Genomic DNA, 8,514 nt, shown 5'->3' with positions numbered 1-8,514 from the left:
GCAAAACTGTTATGAATATGTTGAGAGTTTGGATAATAAATAAAACAGCTGTGTTTTTGTTGTAGACATGTGACGTCTGGTTCCTATCACCATCACTGTAAATAAATTAGAGTCAGGGTCAGTTATCATCAGTCCACTCTGAAAGGCTGTTTACATCTCAACTATTGGATTAAGAAATTCTTAAAAAGCTAAAGCACTGCATTCTTTTTCGAGGTAACTGAATGAATGGGACTCATCTTGGACAGCAAATGTATTCTTTTTAATATGCATTAGATATGACGTAAGGTAGATGTCACGGCTTCATTGCAATTGCTAAAGCTGACAGGGGTGTATTGGAAAGAGGGACTATCTGGGAAGCAGTGTAAAGATAACAGAAAATAACATTAGAAATAATTACCTTTAAACATTCCAGATCTTGCAGGTTATAAAGATAAAGTGACAGGAGAGATAACACACAGTGCACTGATAAAGTCATGGAATGGTGATGTTACTTCCTTTTAACTGTGGTCCATGGGGAGAGGGTGCCCGCATTAAACTCTGCCCTCTTTTGTGCTTAAAGGAAGTCACAACAGAAAGCAACAATTGAACCTGTCATTTTAACTGCTGAGGGCTAATTAACGCTCAGGCCTTGAGTCATAACTTGCACAAGTGGGACGTTTCTCCTTGCAACAGGTTAACTACATGAAGGAAAATCTTCTTAGGAATTCTGTTAAATATCAAGCCAGTGTCTGGAGTTTAAACATAGATAGAAAATGGAAATCGTAATGATCGGGCAAGACCTGGTAGACCACCAAAACCGCCACCATTAGATAAACAGTACTTTCGTCTTTGGCAGGACCTGTACTCTTGTTTCAGATGATGAAGTGTAGCTGTCAAGAACAACGGCAATTTGCGATTCAAGCAAGGAAGCTGCTGGTGCTCTCAGAACAATGGAAGCAAAATGTCCAACCAACTTCTAAGACTGAACTTTGGAGGTGGACAAAATATCCCTGCAGATTTCTTTGAAAAACTGCAAGCAAGTCTAAAAGGACTGAACTGAAATGGCAAAATTGGACCCTTCGATTCAGATTTTTTTTTTGTTGTTATACTTAGTTGTTGAAACATTTGTGGAGTTTTATGTTAAATATATGTTAAATATATCACTGTTGTCGAAGAGAACCTCATACCAAAATGGTAACTTTACAGGAGAAGGGAAAGGCCCACTATACTTTTAATGTAAGTCAATGGAACCAAAGTTTTTTTCCAAAGTTATTTTGGCTAATTTCTTTTATTCCATTCATCATGAAATTTATATACAATGTAAAAAGTAACAGGTCTTGTCAGATTATGTCAGAAACTGAAAAACGTCAAAAATGGAGATACGAGATTTTCTGCCAACAGCAGCAATATATTTTCATATATATTGGCCTTCTTGTACCTGGTTAACAGCCGTGCTGTTATCAAGTAGATGAAAGGTGCTGACTGACTTCTGCTCAGGACTTATGTAATTCTCATCTCCTCTATCAGGATCACAGACCTGCTAAAAGCAGAAAGCAGTAGGGCTGGATGAGTATCGTGCTTTCCATTGCTTTTCAGTATCATTCTTGTGCTGAATCCGATACTTGCACTCCAGTTTCGATGCAGTTCCACTCAACCGGGTGGATCAGAACATTCCTGAGATGTACAGAGGGAGACACACACACACAGACAGACACAGACACACACACACACACACCCTCACACATGTATGCACATATACACTTAGCTAAACACACGCATGCAAAGCATTCTGGCTTAATTGAGGGTGAATGACAAGTTGAGCATACAGGAGTATGTGCACAACAATCACTGCTATCATAAGCATTCACTGACTACCTTAGCGCCCTCACTAGTCTAGTCCACAGCACACACACAGAAAGCACCTAAGAACTATTCATCTTAGCAGTAAGTGATTTTTGCATGTAAAAATACTGTATTTTACAATAGATGCAAAAATAAATACAGTAAAAAAGATAAAAAAGTACACACTTAACAAAGATGGTTCTTCAGGAGTTCTTTAATAATGATTCTACTTAGAATCATGAACATAATGCATGATTAAATGGTTCTTTGCATCATGAAAGGGTTCTTTAGATTGCTGGACAATGTGCTGTAGATGGTTCTATATAGAGCCTTTTTAAAAAAGGGTTCTTTAAAGGCTCGGAAAGAGTTGCTGCTATTGTTACCGTGCAAGTTTGTAACAATAGCAGAGCACTTTTTGGTGTTAGAAAGATTTTCAAAAAATCTACAGCACATTCTCCATCAAGTTTTTTTGAGTGTTCATTGATAGAGGTACAACCATTACTTTACTGAAGAACCCTTAAGAAACTGTCTTTTTTAAATACTGGAGTAGCAATCTTGTGAGATAGTTTGAACATATGTTGCAAGAATATGTATATATTGTTCAGCATTAATGGTGCCTTCACAGATGCACCCTTATAACATCATGAATAGCGGCTTTTGAACTGTGCACTGATAACAAGCTGAGTGGTCTTTAGTCCGGAGGACACCGTGTCCATGATTTCCAAAAAGAATTTCGAATATTGATTCGTCAGACCACAGGACACTTTTCCACTTCCCCTCAGTCCATTTTAAATGAGATCAGGCCCAGAGAAGGTGGCAGCATTTCTGGATCCTGTTAATATTTGCTTTCTTCTTTGCATTTTAGAGTTTGAACTTGCATCTGTGGATGCAGTGATTAACTGTTTTCACAGACAGTGGTTTTCAGAAGTGTTTCTGAGCCTATGAAGTAATTTCCTCTAAAGAATCATATCTTTTTTAATGCAGTGCTATCTGAGGGCCCAAAGATCACTGCCAGCACATACTATCCCTTGCATGCAGAGATTTCTCCAGATTCTCTAAATCCTTTAATATTATTATGTAAAAAAAAAAAGATCTTCTTTATTTTATGTTGAGAAAAGTTATTCTTGAATTGTTGCACTATTTGGTCAGGCCGTCTTTCACAGAGTGGTGAATCCCTCCTTATATCTTATATTGACTTCTGAAACACTCAGCCTCTCCGAGATGCTCTTTTTTATATCCAATCATGTTACTGACCTGATGCCAGGTGTTTCTTTTAGCATTACACAATTTTACCAGCCTTTTGTTGCCCCATCCCATTTTTTTCAGAAAAAAACAATAACATTTCTCAGTTTCATGTGCAGAAGTGTGTTCTATGAGGATGTTTTAACACATTTTTCACAAACCAAGAAAACATCATTTGACCAGGGGTGCCCAAACTTTTGTACTGATTGCATAATGTTTTTCATTCATTCATTCATTCATTCATTCATTCATTCATTCCCTTGTTTCAAAACAGGCAACAAGAAATATGTTTTAAAAATTAAAAACTGTCCCCTGCCTCTAACCAAATACAGAGGGTTTGGTGATGTAAAATTAGGAGTCTTGCCCAAGGACAATATTGGTATAGCATTGTGGGCTTATTCTTGTGTTTGTGTGGAGAGCAGCTTTACCAATTTCAATAAAAAACGCATGTAGTAGGATATAAATATAGGCTAATATTGTTCAAATGTAGCCACCAGCTAGGCTACTGTAATAGCTAGGGGTGGAATAGCATGTATGCCTTTGTTCAGAAAGTCCAGTTTGGTTTTAATGGCCAGTAGACTGGATATAGAGACATAGAGACCTAGCAGAAACCTCAACTGATGTAACAGCTTGCATTAGTTCAAATGAGCTCAGTGGTTAGATAGTTGTGTGTATATGAGAATAGGAGCACTGTGGTTTAACTGGTTATCAAACTTTCTCATAGCTGGTTTGTTATTTAGCTAGCGTTGCATTAGAATTACATTTGTCATTTTGAGTTAGACATAAAGAGACATACATTTCAACTGAAAATGGTATGCCAGTCATAAGACAATACTTGCCAGGCCATTTTTTTCATTTCAAGGCTTTGTTGCCAGTATGCTGACATACATATCGTTGTCTCCATGTCTCCATGTCTCTATTTTTTTTCTGTTTCCCCTCTACATTGTCTGTAAATTTCATGATGGATGGACTTAAATAAATGACCAGTATATATAAGTGACTTGGGGAAAACGTCTGGTTCCATTGACTTACATTAAAATTAAAGTTGTTTTTTTCCTTCTTCTGTAAAGTCACTATTTTGGAGATACGAGGTTTTCTTCCAACAGCAGTGATATATTCATGAAATTCATTCATGAACTTTTGACACAATTTAAAAGACAATAAAAAAGTACAATAAAGAAGTTACAAGCTTCGGGTCAAACACTGATACACTTGCTTCAAGCCCTTAATCCCTTTGCATCCAGGACTTTGCGTCTAGCAAATGATTTAACCTCTTATGAATAATGTTTGGCGTACGTATTCGGTCTTGTCCAAGAAGAGACTGAGAAGCTCTGTGAATGTAAGCCGAACACACTTGCTTTTCAGCAGGTCACTCTTTCACACCATTTGGAGAGCGCAGAGGCTCAGGAGGTTTACAATAAAAGCGGCGCTTAGGGAAAGATGACAGGTAGAGTTACACGCAAGTCTCCGAGACCTCATGCCAGTAATGCATTTGGCATGATGGAATTTTTTCTCTCGCATGGCTATGCTGGCCCCATCTTAGCAAATGCATTAAAAGTCAACCTCATGGCCCTCACGAAAACACAAGCTTAGACAAAAAATAGGACGTTGCTGTTTCAAAGACTGCAGTTCATCTAAATTTAAAAGTCGTTTAGCTGAATGCCCAAACACCCCAGAGTAGCTGTGCATGGTATATGTGTGTGTGCACGCCAATGCTGGGAGGCCGCGGCGTCCGCAGCTGCCGGCGATGTCACTCGGCACCCTGCGAGTGTCGGCGTGAGCTAATGGCCCTCGTGTTACTTCATCACACGGCTAAGTGCTGCTCCAATTTAAGAGGAGCTGAAATGACGGCTGAGGCTCTAATAAACCCATTCAGTGCTGCACTCTTCCCTGGAGGGCCGTGTGTGTAGTTCTCAAGGCCGAGTGCACGACCCAGGTGTGCCACTGAACTGTTCTCATGGTCCTAACGGCGGCGGCACTTGGAGTACTGCTGTCTTTTGCAGGTGCGCTCTGCTGGAAAGTGGCTCTACGGGGCATCTAGTTACTCGCCGACAAACAGAGGGAGGCTAATCATTTATAGCTCTTAATGAGGCCACAGTTAGAGTTGGAGTAACAGAGCAGGCTTGGGCGTAGAGCTCTGAGCTTACAGAGATGTCCTGCCAAGGAAACAAGTAAATAAACAGATTAATAGCTAAATAAATAAGCATACTCACAGAAGTAAAAAATAATGTATTTATTTATCCAGAAATAAACGCATAAGCAATTAACACATTTAAAGTAAATAAATAAATAAATAAATACGCAAAGAGGTAAACATAATCACATTGCATAAGTGAACAAATAAACAAACAAATGAAATAGAGGTAAAAAACAAACAGACATATTTACAGAAATGAGCAATTTTGATGCAATTTAGTACATAAATAAGCAAACAAACAAACTGTTTGTTAACAGTTTAACTGACAGAGGCAAAGACAACAAACAAACAACCACATAAAAACCAAACACCAAATAAGTAAATATGTTTAAATGTTTAGAAATGAACAACTATGCAATTACGTGAAGTAAGAAAGAAAGAAAGAAAGAAAGAAAGAAAGAAAGAAAGAAAGAAAGAAAGAAAGAAAGATTACATACACATTTAAAAATGAACAAAATAAATAAAGAGATAGCCTAATTGATATAACAACACTGGATAAACATATATATATATAATTTATAACAGGGGTAAACACAAAATAGTTACAGAAATGGACCCATAAATACATGTAAATCAATAAATATATTAATAAATACAACGAACACACAAGTGTAAATATTTGTTTATTTATTTATTTACCCATTGACACAAAGTGAAGTAGTGACTGAGTTCAGTGAAACCAAAATTAAATCAAAATCTTGTTTGTTGCACCTTTACATGCTGCAAATTTTTAGCACAGTTAGTTCCTGAATGAAGTATTGTGTCCTCAACTACCCCACAACATGACCACTCCTTTCTGGCTACAGCCAGTTATGTCCAGGTTAGTATGTTTTATGTGGACCTTCAAGCCCTGGCCAAACCTCTGCACACAAACCCACAGATAACTACATCAGTGCCATGTTACATTTAAACCTTTAAATATGGTTCTTAAAATGCAGTCCTGGAAGGCCACAGCATTGAGCTCTTCCTTATTGCCATTCCTCCAGAACACAAGGCCTTATTACTCAATTACATTACAGCAGGAAAAGCACCAAATCACAGCGTGATGGGGCCGTCCAGACCCTGCGTTACTGCTTTCATACCTTGAAGGCACATTTGTAATATGTGTGATGTCTGCTCACTCATAGTAGTAGTCATCCTATTGTCCCCTAACAAAACAGAGCACATGGTAACACGGTGTTCACCGTAATACCACAACTGCTTCTGCTGCACGTACAAAGGCCTTTTGTCTGGCCGGGATACTGAAATAAATATGGCAGAAATGGATGCATATTAAGGCAGTGCCATGGCTGTGATTATACATGGCAATAAAGCCAAATGACACAGGTCCCTGCAGAGTTAAAGGATATGTAGGAGTTCATAATCCTCTATTAAAACCACTAATATGCTGAACATGGAAGGATCTTTTTTTTCCATTGGCTGGTCCGTCGGCCACCCAGCAAGTTGGCCACTCTGGAAAACCGTTTTTTTTGACAGGGCCGCGTGATCAAAACCAGACGCTCCTGTGCTCTCATAGGCTAATGAAATTCGTGCACTTAGTCATTCATTTATTCTGAGGTATTTCATAAAGCCTTAGATTTCCCTGGACCTTTTCTCCCACCCAGAATACATTTGGACTTCCTGTGGTGGTTTGGCCACCTCTAAAGCCAGGCTGTAAGATGCCAGTCGGCAGAAAACAGTGTGAACGGCTCATGGCAGAGAAATGCAGCTTAACAGTTGTGTTAGCACTTAGGAAGGACACCAGGCCTTTTAATTCAATCACAATGTTAGTGGGCATTCGGTTGTTTTCATATTCAGGCATTATCTTTGTATGTTAGCAGATATAGACAACATTGAAGTTGTTTTTCTTTACTTTTTGCCATCTTTGGATTACAGGCTGAAAAAGTGAAACATGCCAGAATATCTGTGACAAGCTGATAGGAAGCTGTATTATTCAGATTCATCAAAGTTTTTATTTAAAGAAAATAAAAATGTTTTTAGTCTTATCTTTGCTATTGTATCTTGACTGCGGTTGCTAGGCCCTGATAGCAAGAGGATAGTGGACCACTGTCAGCCCACCGATGGCAAATCTGGTGGTCCACTGGCGTTTTGCTCAGCATTTTCTGGGCAGTCCAGTGGCGATTAAGTGGAGGATTGGGCAAAATTCCTCTTATCATCACTCATTTTCCACTTACAGTCTAATTTACAGATTTTCCTTCCTTCCTTTCTTTAGTTATACTTTGTAAGTTAGCTTGGTGAACCATTTTAATCCAGCTCAGTGTCAGCAACAACATTTTATTTAAAATACTTTTCTTTCTATCAGACCTGCAGTTTTTTTTCAAGAGGTCACCCTGTGGAAAAGACTACTTGGCTAATAACCCCTGAGGAATTTGAGTTTGAGACCCCATGTTTGGTCTAGGAGGCACACCAAAGAATGTGTGGTCCAAACTAGTTGTGTGGTTTGAAAAAATACTGAAATTAGCTACACGACTATTTGGCTCAGTTAAAAACCTCATGTTGACATTTGTGAGCAAATCACAGTATTATGAGGGGAGTGTGCATGACTCATGTGTGTGTTGCTCTGTATGTAAACAACAGTACAGTGTATTGTCAAACCCAAAGCCAGTATGGGCCCTATGGGGGTAATGAGTCATCCCGTTCTCAGCAATTCAACGATGACATGATGCTGACAGCAGGTTGGAAATGATGGTGGTTAGCAGTCACATGTACCTGAACCTCCTCCTGCTCTCCGACACACAGCATGAGTGCCAGGGCTTGTCTTGCCTAAAGAGCAGCTAGTCTTCATTTCCCACATTTACCCTGGTCGTCTGTCACTGATACAATGAGAGAGAGAGTGTGTTTTTAATGAAAGATGGAAAAAGACATCCTTATTTTCTCCCCAGTGTGCAATACAAGCTGCTTCCATTTGCAAAACGTTCAGAGGATTGTGGTTTGACAAGAATATTGACAAAGAATCAAAGAGTTTGGAAAACATATATTTTATGTTTGTCTTTTTAAGCCTTTTATTTAGATTTTCGAACGTCTTATGCATTTTCATGTAAATGCGTACACATTTCACATAATTCTGCCGCATCGGTTCAAAGTATGTGTTCAAATCTCGTTTCAGACTTTTAACCAAACTGCATTGTTGACAAAATTCCTTTTGTTTGACCCTATATCTTAATTATCTTCATTTACATAAATCATATGTTCCATTTTGTCACTAGAAAAGTAATTGAATTATTCTCAAAATTTGGCAAAAATGTCAGTACCAA

The sequence above is a fragment of the Pygocentrus nattereri genome, chromosome 7, assembly GCF_015220715.1.
Source record: "Pygocentrus nattereri isolate fPygNat1 chromosome 7, fPygNat1.pri, whole genome shotgun sequence".
Lineage (NCBI taxonomy): Eukaryota > Metazoa > Chordata > Actinopteri > Characiformes > Serrasalmidae > Pygocentrus > Pygocentrus nattereri.
This window is presented reverse-complemented; position numbering follows the sequence as displayed.